Here is a 14,068-nt window from a genome sequence, read left to right on the forward strand (position 1 = left end):
ACCCTGATGAGGATGTCCCATATGTTCTTAAAACTGGACTGATTCATTTGCTTCTAAAGTTTCATGGCCTTGCAGGTGAAGACCCGCACAAACATTTGAAAGAATTTCACATTGTCTGCTCCACCATGAAACCCCCAGATGTCCAAGAGGATCACATATTTCTGAAGGCTTTTCCTCATTCATTAGAGGGAGTGGCAAAGGACTGGTTGTATTACCTTGCTCCAAGGTCCATCATAAGTTGGGATGACCTTAAGAGAGTATTCTTAGAAAAAAATTTCCTTGCTTCCAGGACCACAGCCATCAGGAAGGATATCTCAGGTATTAGACAACTCAGTGGAGAGAGCCTGTATGAGTACTGGGAGCGATTTAAAAAACTATGCGCCAGTTGCCCTCACCATCATATTTCAGAGCAGCTTCTTCTCCAATATTTTGATGAAGGACTCAGTAATATGGAGAGAAGTATGATAGATGCTGCCAGTGGTGGAGCCCTTGGAGACATGACTCCTGCTGAAGCCAGAAATTTAATTAAGAAGATGGCTTCCAACTCCTAGCAGTTTAGCGCCAGAAATGATGCCATAGTCATTAGAGGAGTGCATGAGGTAGCTACAAACTCAGCTGCATCATCTGAGACTAAGAAGCTTGAAGGAAAACTGGATGCATTGGTTAACTTGGTAACCCAGCTAGCCTTGAATCAGAAATCTGTACCTGTCGCAAGGGTTTGTGGTTTGTGCTCCTCTGCTGACCACCATACAGACCTTTGCCCTTCCATGCAGCAACCTGGAGCAATTGAGCAGCCTAAAGCTTATGCTGCAAACATTTACAATAGACCTCCTCAACCTCAGCAGCAAAATCAACCATAACAGAACAATTATGACCTCTCCAGCAACAGATACAACCCTGGATGGAGGAATCACCCTAACCTCAGATGGTCCAGCCCTCAGCAACAACAACAGCAGCCTGCTCCTTCCTTCCAAAATGTTGTTGGCCCAAGCAGACCATACATTCCTCCACCAATCCAACAACAGCAACAACCCCAGAAACAGCCAACAGTTGAGGCCCCTCCACAACCTTCCCTCGAAGAACTTGTGAGGCAAATGACTATGCAAAACATGCAGTTTCAACAAGAGACCAGAGCTTCCATTCAGAGCTTGACTAATCAGATGGGACTATTAGCTATAAGAGCAGTTTCCAACAAAAAAAATGGAAGAGACAGAGAAAGAGATCTTGGAAACGTTTAGAAAAGTAGAGGTAAACATACCTCTGTTGGATGCAATAAAGCAAATTCCAAGATATGCCAAATTCTTGAAGGAGTTGTGCACTAATAAGCGGAAGCTTAAAGGAAGTGAACGGATTAGCATGGGCAGAAATGTCTCCGCATTTATTGGTAAATCTGTTCCTCAAATTCCTGAAAAATGCAAAGATCTAGGTACATTCAGCATACCTTGTATTATAGGGAATAGTAAGTTTGACAATGTCATGCTAGACTTAGGAGCTTCTGTTAGTGTTATGCCTCTGTCTATTTTTAATTCTCTATCTCTAGGTCCCTTACAGTCAACTGATGTGGTAATTCATTTAGCTAATAGAAGTGTTGCCTACCCTGTTGGTTTCATAGAAGATGTCTTAGTTAGAGTTGGTGAACTGATTTTCCCTGTTGATTTTTATATTTTGAATATGGAAGATGGATTTTCTCAAGGATCAGTTCCCATCATTCTAGGCAGACCCTTTATGCAGGCACACTATCCATGGAGTTTGGTGATATAATTGTTCATTTTAATATTCTGGATGCTATGAAATACCCATCTGAAGATCTTTTTGTATTTCGTGCTGAAATAATTGACCATGTTGTTGATGAATACATGACTGATCTTTATTCTAATCTGCATGCCTCTCACTCTTCATGCATTGAGTCTGAAATTGTACTTGATCATATGTCTGAATTTGATGCTGAGAGTGAATCTGAGAGTGATATTGATTGCATGTCTGGTGGTGGTGTTTTACCTCTTGAGATTGATTTTATAGAGTCAGATAGGACTAACCATGTTTCAGAAAGTACACATACCTCTGACTTTCTTTATGAGGTAAAGGCTGAGAAACCATCTCCTTCTACCACTGTCCAGCCGACCACACCAGAATTGAAGCCTCTGCCATCAAATTTAAAATACGCTTACTTGGATGATAGCAAGAGTTTTCCAGTGATTATATCTGCCTCCCTTGCTGATGAGCAAGAGGAGAAGTTGTTGTCAGTTCTCAAGAAGCATAAGAAGGCTATAGGTTGGACCTTGGCGGACATTCCTGGTATTAGCCCATCCACATGTATGCATCGAATAAATTTAGAGGATGGAGCTAAACCAGTAAGACAGCCACAGAGAAGACTCAACCCGGTGATTCTTGATGTAGTGAAGAAGGAGATAACCAAGCTTTTGCAAGCTGGAATCATTTATCCTATCTCCAACAGCCAATGGGTGAGTCCCGTCCAGGTAGTCCCGAAGAAGACGAGCCTCACAGTGATCAAAAATGAGAAGGAGGAGCTAATTCCTACTTGGGTGCAGAACAGTTGGAGAGTCTGCATTGACTATAGGAGACTGAACCAGGTTACCAAAAAGGACCATTTTCCCCTGCCATTCATTGACCAGATGCTTGAACGCCTGGCAGGTAAATCCCACTACTGTTTCCTTGATGGTTTTTCTGGTTATATGCAAATTACTACTGCTCCTGAGGATCAGGAAAAGACCACATTCACCTGCCCCTTCGACACTTTTGCCTATAGGAGGATGCCTTTCGGCCTTGCAATGCCCCTAGTACCTTCCAGCGGTGCATGATTAGTATTTTCAGTGATTTTTTAGAAAATTGCATAGAGGTGTTTATGGATGATTTCACTGTATATGGATCCTCTTTTGATGGTTGTTTGAATAGTTTGGAAAATTTTTTGAATAGATGCATTGAAACTAACCTTGTTCTAAATTTTGAAAAATTTCATTTTATGGTTGAGCAAGGTATAGTTTTAGGCCACATTATTTCTAATAAGGGTATTGAAGTAGATCCTGCAAAAATTTATGTTATTTCACAATTGCCTTACCCCTCTTGTGTGCGAGAGGTGCGATCTTTTCTTGGTCATGCAGGATTCTACAGGCGCTTTATAAGGGATTTTAGCAAAGTAGCCCTTCCATTGTCCAACTTGTTGCAAAAGGAGGTGGAGTTTGACTTTAATGACAGATGCAAAGAGGCTTTTGATTGCCTCAAAAAAGCGCTGACTACCACCCCTATCATCCAGGCACCCGATTGGACAACCCCTTTTGAGCTTATGTGTGATGCATCAAATTATGCATTGGGGGCTGTCCTTGCTCAGAAAATTGATAAATTGCCCAGGGTGATATATTATGCTTCTAGGACTTTAGATGCTGCCCAAGCGAATTATACTACTACTGAGAAAGAGCTTCTAGCCATAGTTTTTGCTCTTGAAAAATTTTGATCTTATTTGCTTGGTACCCGCATTATTGTTTATACTGACCATGCAGCTCTAAAGTACTTGTTGAAGAAGGCTGATTCTAAGCCTAGGTTGATCCGATGGATGCTCTGGCTCCAAGAGTTTGACTTGGAGATCCGTGATAGGAGCGGAGCACAAAATCTAGTTGCTGATCATTTGAGTCGGATCGAACGTATATCTGATGCAGATTCACCTATTCGGGATGATTTCCCGGATGATCATTTGTATATACTGTATAGTATTTCTGACTCTCTTTCTACTCCCTGGTTTGCTAACATTGTCAATTATTTAGTTGCTTCTGTTTTTCCTCCCTTAGCATCTAAGGCCCAAAAGGATAAAATTAAAAGTGATGCTATGCATTTTATTTGGGATGACCCCTACTTGTGGAAATTGTGCAGTGATCAGGTCATTAGACGGTGCATTCCAGATCATGAGACTGACTCAGTCCTGCAGTTCTATCATTCTTCCGCACCGGAAGGTCATCTGGGTGTTCAAAGGACAGCTCGCAAAGTGCTTGATTGTGGTTTTTATTGGCCCACCATCTTTAAAGATGCGTGGAAGATCTGCAGCACTTGTGAGCAGTGTTAGAGAGCAGGAAATACACTTACATGGCGACAACAAATGCCTCAGCAACCTATGCTATTCTGTGAGGTGTTTGATGTCTGAGGTATAGATTTCATGGGCCCTTTTCCTGTCTCTTTTGGTTATGTTTACATTCTCCTTGCAGTTGACTATGTTTCAAAATGGGTGGAAGCCAAACCCACTAGAACTAATGATGCTAAAGTTGTTGCAGATTTCGTCAGTCTAATCTGTTCTGCAGGTTTGGAGTACCTAAAGAAATTGTTAGTGATCAAGGAACCCATTTTTGCAACAGAACAATGCATGCCCTGCTTAAAAAGTACGGGGTGGTACACAGGGTATCCACACCATACCACCCCCAGACCAATGGACAGGCAGAAATTTCTAACAGGGAAATCAAGAGAATTCTATAGATGATTGTGCAGCCAAGCAGGAAAGATTGGAGTACCAGGCTTGATGATGCTCTCTGGGCACATCGGACTGCCTACAAAGCACCCATAGGAATGTCTCCTTATCGGGTTGTCTTTGGAAAGGCATGTCATCTTCCAGTGGAAATTGAGCACAAAGCATACTGGGCAGTGAAGACTTGCAACTTCTCTATGGATCAAGCTAGTGAGGAAAGGAAGTTGCAACTGAGTGAGTTAGATGAAATCCGCCTAGAAGCCTACGAGAATGCCAAGTTCTACAAAGAAAAGACCAAGAAGTTCCATGATAGCATGATAGTTAAAAAGGACTTCATGGTTGGGCAAAATGGACTTACCTTGAATTAATTCCTTTGATAGAGGTCATGTGTGTGCATTTTTTTCAACTTTGATCATTCGAATATTAAACTTCAGATCTCAAAGCTCATTTAGAGCACAAAATTTCGTGCTCTTCTCTCCCTCTCCCTTCATTCATCTCCTTCTTCCTCCAAGCTCTTATCCATAGCCTCCTATGGTGGTGAGCTTCTTCTAGACTCATCTTCTCCTTGAAGTGGCGTCTCCTCTCTCTCTTCCTTTCTCCATTCCGCTGCCATTCATCTTCCAAGAAGCAAAGGAATCCATTGATGAAGAAGATCCTAGGCCTACAAGCTCCAATGGAGCTTGCATCAGTTTTGATGTGCCATCATTTTCTTCTATTTTCTAAACCCTTTTTGCACCATTTTAATTATTGATTGGTCTTAATTGTCAATTAATCAGGCAGTTTTATTATTTGGGCCCATTTAGCTAATTTGATGTTTTTAATCTAATTTCAGGAATTAATGAAACATTAGGCTTAATCCGGATTTTGGTTGTGGATTTGAAGAGGGCAAATTAAGCAGTGCTTACCTTAGTTAATTAGGAAATTTCGCAATTTTATTTTATGTTGTTCAGTGTTTATTTCGTTTTGGGCCAGAGTATTGTAATAGGGCCCAGTGACTTTGAGTGACTCTTTTTAAATAGCAGCCTTGGGATTCGTGCAAGGTTATTCTGTTATGCTATTCATTATTCAGAGCTTTTGTTTTAGGGTTTTCGTTTTTCTGCTTTTCTGCTTTGATGCTACTGTTCACGTAATGCAATTTTACATTTTCTGCTTCTAATTACAATTTTGTTCTTGCTTCTTCTTCTACTCTCATTTACGTTTCTGTTCCATTTACATTTCTGTTCATTTACGTTTCTGTTCATTTACGTTTCTGGTTCATGTTTCAATTGCATTTTCTGTTTGAATCCATGGAAGGCTAGATTTTCTGGTGTTGTTTCCTTTTGAGGACGAAGCCCAACTCTCTTTGAGGTTTCGCTTGTAATGTGGTTTCCTGGCAATTTTCCCTTCACCAGTTATCCCAAATTCGTGAATATTAATCAGTGCACGCTTCGTGTTCGATTAATTGCCTCTGAGCCTAACTTGCGTTCATGCTTAATGGACGAAGGGCTAACTGGTGTATGTGGTGCCTAATCACGTATTGAAAACCCTAAGTTGATTTTCGCTTAGTAAATTGAAATAGGGTTGGATTAAGTGGTTGACTGTTAGGGACAAATTCTCCATAACCCAGGATAAGAGAATGGCTTCTGAATCAGAGGAAACAACCCGTTTTTAATATTAGTAGTTTCGTATTTCAGTTTACTTGTTCGGGTACGGCCTCGATCAATGGCGCCTACCAGGCACCCTCTGGACCCAGATAAGTCCAACAGGGCCCTAAGAATTCCCGCCTTGATCACAGGACTCTGCCAGTCGTTCGAAGTACCCGTCGCACCTAGCAAGGTGATTCGGCCGCCCATCACCTGAGCTTTTATTGAGAAGTATTGCACACAGAGACAGGCCCAGGGAGATGCTCCGCAGGCCGCAGACGCGCCGCCACCTCATCAGGCTGGCCCAGCTGGATCGTTTGATACGGAGCAGTATTTGCGGCATTTGGTTCGCCAGCAGGCGGCCAACCACCGGGCGCATGTACAGACCCATGATTGTCTTTACCAGTTGAGCCTCAGCCTGCAGAGCAAGGGTTTTACTTCTTTTCCGTGCCCTACTCTGGACCAGTACAGGAAAAGTTTGTCATGTATAATAATGTAGATGTACAAAGGAAAGTTTTCCTCATAAAGGACTACAGGTGTATAATTTTGTGAATATATAAAAATGAAACAAAAAGGAAAAAGAAAGAAAGACCGCGAAGGTCGACATGTTATAGTTAAGAAGTATAAATCATTCGTAAAGAGCAAACATATCTTCGGGAAACAAGGGACTGATGCTAAGAGTATATTTTCCGGAATAAACCGAGATAAGAATGGATGAATTCATTGAACTGATGAAAGAGCATAACTTGGAAACTCAAGTGCAATCCTCTATTCTCCACTTTTTTCGGAGCCCCATGAATGTCATTGCCTGGCGCTGTTCATGTGTCCTCCACCTTCGAGTTTGAAGTTATGCTTCATGATTTCCTAAGTGTGGACCCTTAAGTGAAATCCTCCATTCTCCACTTTTTTCGGAGCCCCATGAATGTCATTGCCTAGCGCTGTTCATGTGTCCTCCACCTTTGAGTCTGGACCCCCGCGAATGTCATTGCCTAGCGCTGTTCGCCAATTCTCCATTCTCCACTTTTATTCGGAGACCCATGAATGTCATTGCCTAGCGTTGTTCATGTGTCCTCCATTATCAAGCACGGAGCCTCTGGTGACTGGGAAATATGTTTTTCTGTTATTTTCCGGATCGGTTCCTTCACCAAACATGTGTATATGTGTATATGTATATTATATTCGTTGTTCTTGTTGTTGTTTGTATTTTGTTTTGTGTTGTACAACAAAAAAAGAAGGAGTAGAGACGAGAATCGTCATCACGGAAAGGGCAGGACGGATGAAATCAGTGTCTTATCTTTGCTTTCCTCTTATCTCCGATGAGAGCTAAGTAAAGAGGGGCAACTGTCATACCCTAATTTCGTCCGGGGATTATTATTTGATGATATACAACCTTTGATTGGCCGCTTCGAGATACTTGGCACCCTTTGTTGCACAATATGTGAAGTCCCGAGACGTACCAAAAATCAAAAGGAAGCAGGCTTACGCGATCCGTGAAAATTCCGTAATGTGACGGAAATCGAAAGGAGGTGTTTTTCGCAATCTGTGAGTTTTTCGTAACTTCTTCGAAAGCTAAAAAAGAGTAAATACATAATCCTTTAAGATTCGTAACCTTGCGGAAGGAAAATAAGTATCGTTACGAAATTTTGTAAAGTTTCGTAACGTTACGGAAAAAGAATTACCAGAAAAGGTGAAGGGGGTGCATTTAGTAAAAAGGGGGTACAAATAGCAATCAGGCCCACTTGGGCCTTCTAGATTCTTCCTCCAGAAGGTTGTTGCTTCTGGAGGAAGCAACCTTGCTCGCCTGGGCGAGCTGGGTGGCAAGCTCTTCCCCTATTTTGCTATAAATAGAGGGAGGAGTGAAGGGAGATGGGGTTCAGCCTTCTTGCCACTTCTTATTCTCTCGAAATTGCTGAGGAAAATTGTTTCCGTGAAGAAAATCCAAGCCGAGGCGCTTCCGTAACGTTTCCGTGAGTAATTACGCGAAGATTCTCGACCGTTCTTCAACATTCATCGTTCGCTCTTCGTTTTCTTCAGTCTTCAACGGGTAAGTACCTCAAATCGAGCTTTTCAATTCATTCTATGTACCCGTGGTGGTCCACATTTCGTTTCATGTATTTTTATTCTCGTTTTCATTTACTTTCCATACCCCCTTTTGACATGCTTCAGTCATTTATTTAAGTCGTTTCTCGCCTAATCTAAAAATAAAATAAATTTCCACCGATCATTTGAGTTGTATCATCCGTTAATTTCTGTTAAAATGAATTCCGACCGTTTGGTCGTGCCGTAATCACGTCGGAAATCAAAAAAAGAGGTAAAATAATATTATAATAATCGGACAAAAATACCTTTTAGTAGAATAAAGCGAAAAATCAATCGGACGTTTTCTCTTTGGGATTTCTCATTCTTAATTGAATTGACTAATAACTAAAGTGAAACTAAGGCTAAAATCAACTCGCCTAGTCAAGCTCGTCCACAAAAAATAGGGTTTTGAAAGTTTATCATTTCAGTTTCTTACCAAGTAAAATGGATCATTTTTAAGGTCCAACGCCTTAAAATGATCACCTTTCAAGTAAAAAGAATCACTTGATTCACGCATAAGAAAGAACTACGCAGGTCTGATTTCCTCTTTGATGGAGGGTACGTAGGAGCAAGAGCCCCGCTTTTGTCGACCTCAAAAAATAAAAAGAAATAAAAGTAAAGGTAACATAATTTCCACAATTCTAAAAAATGAGGTTGTTGTCCTTCGAGACAAACGTAAGTGGTGCTAATACCTTCCTCAAGCGTAAATATAACTCCCGAACTTAGAATTTTCATTTTGACCGGTTTCCTTCGGTTTTCCCGATGTTTTCCACAAATAAACGTTGGTGGCGACTCCGCGCATCTTTCCTCCTTTGGAAAACGCACCCGTGAGCCTCGCCTTCGCTCGCCCGCAAAAGGGTACGTTGCGACATTGGGCTTGGACTTGAAGAGAGCAGACAATTTTATTTTATCCAATCTTATCTTATCCATATTTTATTTCATCTAGATTTTATTTCATCCAGATTTTATTTCATCCAATCTTATCTTATCTTGTCCAGATTTTATTTTATTTATGGGCTTGAACTTAAAACAGATTTGTATGCTTTGGGGCTAAGGACCTATATAACAGCACCAGGGTTTCAGTTTAGAGAGTTTTTTCGGAAGAGGAGAATAATTCTAGGTTTTAGAATTCCAGTTTTTACTGTTCATGTGCAGTGTTCACGTAGAATAAAATTCATTTTCTGCAATTTCATTTCTGCTTCAATCTACAATTTCGTTTTCTACTGATTAATGGAAGGCTAAGTCTCCAGTGTTGTTTTCCCTTGAGTATCAAGCACAACTCTCTTTGAGGTTTTGTTATTACTATTGAATTCTGATCAGTTTTTCCTCTTCACCAATTACTTTGTATTTGTTGCTATTAATCCCTGCATGCTTAATGCTTGATTAATTATCTCTGCGTTTAATTTAAGTTCATGCTTAATGATCAGTTTCGTTCATGATTAATTGGTGTATGTGTTGCTTAATCACATAATGACAACCATATGTTAATTTTCCCTTAGTAATTTAATTTAAGGTTGGATTAAGTGGTTGAACTGATTAAGGATAAATTCTCGTAACCAAGGATAAGAGACTTGCTTGTGAATCAAGGGGAAACAACATGTTTTAACTCTGTTATTTTCTAATTCAAATTGGCTTGCAGTTTAATTTACAAAAGCAAACAACCCCCCCCACCAATTCGTCACTGTTTTATTACTATCTATTATGAACGTTTGGTTGACAATTGCTCGTTGGGAGACGACCTAGGATCACTTCCTAGATACTACATTTTAAATGTTTATTTGATTCAGGTACGGCCTCGATCACTTCCCATGAGGGAACATGGTTCCTCACCAACTCGATGAGTGGTGCTACAAGTATAGAAAAATATGGGACAAACCTTTTGTAAAAGTTTGTTAAGTCATGGCAGCCCCAGATTTCCCTTATACTTGGTGGAGTAGGCCAATCAGGAATGACCTTTATTCTCTTAGGGTCCGTGGGAACCCTTTGATCACTATTTAAAAAATTAAGGAAAGCAATGCAATAAAACATCCTTTTTTTTGTATTTTCATGTTGATTATTCCTACAAAAAAAATACGACAAACCTAAGGTGTCCCATATAAGCACCTAGGTTTGTATTAAAACAAAAAATAAGAACAAACCTACCTAATGAGTCCCTATGTACACAAATCATGAAGATGTTGGGTGCACGAGTGATTTTACAAAAGAGGGTTGCAACACTCAACACATTCATCATATCACTTATTTTAGGGATTTGGTGCCTAATAATACCTATTTTTGGCACCAACAAAGCACAAGGATTTAAGCTCTTACGAACCAAACCCTCATCCAAAAACTTATTTACTTGAGGAATAACCTCAAGCCCAAGAGGTGTGGCAGTGCTAACAAGTGTCTTTTTACAAAGGAGAAGATGTGGAGGTTGTCTAAGAGGGGAAGTTTCTTTAATATTTGTCTTTATTTCAAAATGACTTTCCTTCTTAGCTAACCTCTTGGAGGAGACACTTACCTCCTTACACTCCTCCTTAACCATTAAAGGTTGTCCTTCTTCTTGGGGGTAGATTTCTTCACTAGATTCTTTCCCTTTTGCTTTTTCACTTTCACTAGAGGAAGGTGAAGTAGTATCCTCATCTTGGCTACTATAAATGTCTTGGTCCCTCATAATCATGGTTTTCTTGGTGGGGCATTGAGAAGTAATGTGTCCTCTTCCAAGACATTTAAAGCACTTTATGGAGCTAGTCCTCTCTTGCATACTAGCCCTAAGGGGTTTCTTTTCTATTGTCTTCCCCTTATCATCTTTGGGCTTAGAAGGTGTCACCCGTAAGATGCCTTGACCTTGGTCTTTCTTTGGATAAGAGTGAGAACCATAAGATTTTGAAGTATACTTCCTTTTAAGTTGTTGCTCTACCCTTATTTCCCAATCTAAGTTAGCCTCTACATTGTACTTCCCATGGATGTATGGGAGGTTAATGTTAGTCTCTTGAGGCTTTCTTTCCTTTTCTCTCCTATAGGAGTGAGGTCTAAGATGTGACCTATGCCTTCCTTCATAATAGTCATGAAGTTTTTCACTTAGGCTCTTGCAAGAGTTATGACTACTATAGGAGGCATGTTTATCTTTTCTTAATTCTTTTAGTATTTTCCTTCATTCTTCTTCCCTTATTTTCTGTTTTTCATCTTGACTTATTTCTTCCACTCTTTGTTTTTCCTTTTTCTTTTCTCTCTTGTTTTTCTTTCCATAACTTGAGGGAACTCAACTCATCTAAGATTCTAGATAAAGGGTCCTTATGACTAGTACCCTCACCTTTAACACTAGTTGAATGATGACTCATGTTGGTTCCTAAGTTGTGGTTCTTTCTTGTAGGGGGTTTGAAAACAAAAGGTAAAAGAAACTATGGTTGAAACTAGCCAAAATAAACACTAAAAGAGGTGTGGAAGATAAGGTAAAAACTAATTGGTAAAAGACAAGCTATCTAGGCGGTTTGACAATGGAAGGTAAAGGAAATAAGCTATGAAAGTAAGCAAGAAATATAAACTAGGCGAATCCTAAGAGTGTTTGGATGACCACATTTAAGGTTTCCAACAAAATACTCACAATCCTAAGGGAAAATTGCCTAAAATTATTACACACAAATGGAAGTAGGTGACCTATTGGAGGCTCCCAACTTACTTCCAATGAAAGGCCTTTTGTTACAAAATTTGAAAGCAATGATGGTAAGTAAATTGTCAATTGCAAAATTACAAAAGGTCCTTAATTTTGGTGGTTGTTCTCTCTTTGGTGATTCACTCAATTTGGAGTGCTTCTTAGTCCAATAGCTCTTAAGGTGGTTGGCCCCTTGCTTCTTGACTCAAATTCTTCAAGGGATGGCACCAATCCTCCTTTCCAATTCCCCTATATGGCAACTCACAAACAAGGAAACAAAGAGACAAGCAATAACCAAAGATTAAAAAAATGAAATGAAATCTAAACCAATGGAGTTTTAACAAGACAATTTTTCAAGGATTATTCAACAATTAAAGCAATGAAAAGGACATAGAAATTTCGAAACAAACCTCTAGCTTTGGCACTTGTTTTCGCAGTAATTTTCAATTGAAATTTCGGAACTAAGATTGGGATAAAATAGGCACCAATTATAGAATAAATTTTGAGCCAAAACAACAAGCACACTTCCCTTTCACATTTTTTTTCTAGATACTAATTTTTCTGCCAACTTGTGTGATTTTTAGTATTTTAATCTTTTATCCAAATCAATTGGTTTTTTTTAAGTTTTTTCCAGATGTCTAGAAAATTCAGTAAAAATTTCAGCTCAAAATTCGCAGGCACCAATTCTAAGTAATTTTTACAAGTTCATATGTTCAAGATGCAAGCACCAGCGATTTCAGACTTCGAATTTTGTTATTTTTAGGCATGGTATATTGATTGCCTTGGGCTTACTTTCAACCTTCCTATGTATGTTGAACTCACTAGGCTTGTTTACCCTAGTTTTAGGAGTTCAATATTCACTTAGGATCAAAATTTCAGCCAACAATTCATTCACCAAAACTCAAATTCAAAATAGACACAATCATAAGGAAACCTAAAAGTTCAAGAAAAGGATCACAATCAAAGACTCTCTAAGAATTTTGCATGAACATGTTAAGGACTAATTAAAATGCAAAGATTTGACTCAAATTAAATAATAGGCTAAAAGAATTTCATACACTCATGAACAAATGAGTTAGACAAAGAAACAAGAAAAATAAAATTTAGCACAACATAAGAAATCTTATGTGACAAGTTTCATGACTAGACATGACTTCTATGACAAAACTACAATAGGTGAACAAGTCACTCTAGATTTTTGAGGTTTTCTTCTACTTTAATGTTTTTGTAAGAATTTTATGGTTTAGGTTTCAGCCACAAAAAAATAAGAAGACAAAACTCGAAGGAACCTAAACTCAACACAATTCATGGTTCAAGAACAGGAACAAGAAATTTAAACCATAGAAAATCAAATCTAGCTTCTATAGCAAGTTTAATCGGTGGAAACTCTAAAGAATCATGTTAAAAACATTTAGCACAAGACATGTGAGGAGATACATGGAGAAAAATGAAGAAACAACAATGGAAGAGAAGATAAAGCAAAAAATTAATGGAGGTTTAAGGAGCACCTAGTTGAAGCTCTTGTGCTCTGATACCACTTGATGGAAGCTAGCTTGTGGAGCTTCTATGGAGGTTGGATCTTTGAGCTTCAACGAGATCCTTCAATGGTAATTTTCCACCATGGAGATGTAGCAGAAGACAAAGGAGAAGAGGTGAGAGGAGGCGCCATCCACTAGGGAATAAGCCATGGAAGAAGGAGCTTCACCACCAAGAATGTGCCTTAGATATGAAGCTTGAAGAGGATGCTTTAATGGAGGAAAAGAAAGAGAGAATGGGGGAGCACGAAATTCAAGGAATAAAAGAGGGAGAGAAGTGGAACTTTGAAGTTTGTCTCATAAGACCTTCATTCATCAAAGTTACAATAAGTGTTACACATGCTTCTATTTATAGACTAGGTAGCTTCCTTGAAAAGCTCTCTTAAGAAAACTTCCTTGAGAAGTTTCTTTGAGAAAACTTCCTTGGGAAGCTAGACCTTAGTTACACACACCCCTCTAATAACTAAGCTCACCTCCTTGAGAAGCTTCCTTAAGAAGATTCCGAAAGAAGCTAGAGCTTAGCTACACACACCTCTCTAATAGCTAAGCTCACCTCCTTGAAATGAGAAGCTAGAGCTTAGCTACACACCCCCTATAATAGCTAAGCTCACCCCTATTCCAAAAATACATGAAAATAAAAAAAAAGTCCCTACTACAAAGACTACTCAAAATACCCTGAAATATAAGGCTAAAACCCTATACTACTAGAATGGCCAAAATACAAGGCTCAAAA

At 39.3% G+C, this 14,068-nt stretch overlaps 1 non-coding gene across 1 annotated transcript; it reads right to left on the bottom strand.

Annotated features, from left to right (window-relative positions):
• Nucleotides 1–296: 296 nt before the first annotated feature.
• Nucleotides 297–404, bottom strand: LOC112998456 (small nucleolar RNA R71). Its single transcript, XR_003263557.1, has one exon. It is a non-coding gene; the product is annotated as a small nucleolar RNA R71 (small nucleolar RNA).
• Between the last annotated feature and the right edge of the window lie 13,664 nt (nucleotides 405–14,068).

The sequence above is a fragment of the Glycine max genome, chromosome 11, assembly GCF_000004515.6.
Source record: "Glycine max cultivar Williams 82 chromosome 11, Glycine_max_v4.0, whole genome shotgun sequence".
Lineage (NCBI taxonomy): Eukaryota > Viridiplantae > Streptophyta > Magnoliopsida > Fabales > Fabaceae > Glycine > Glycine max.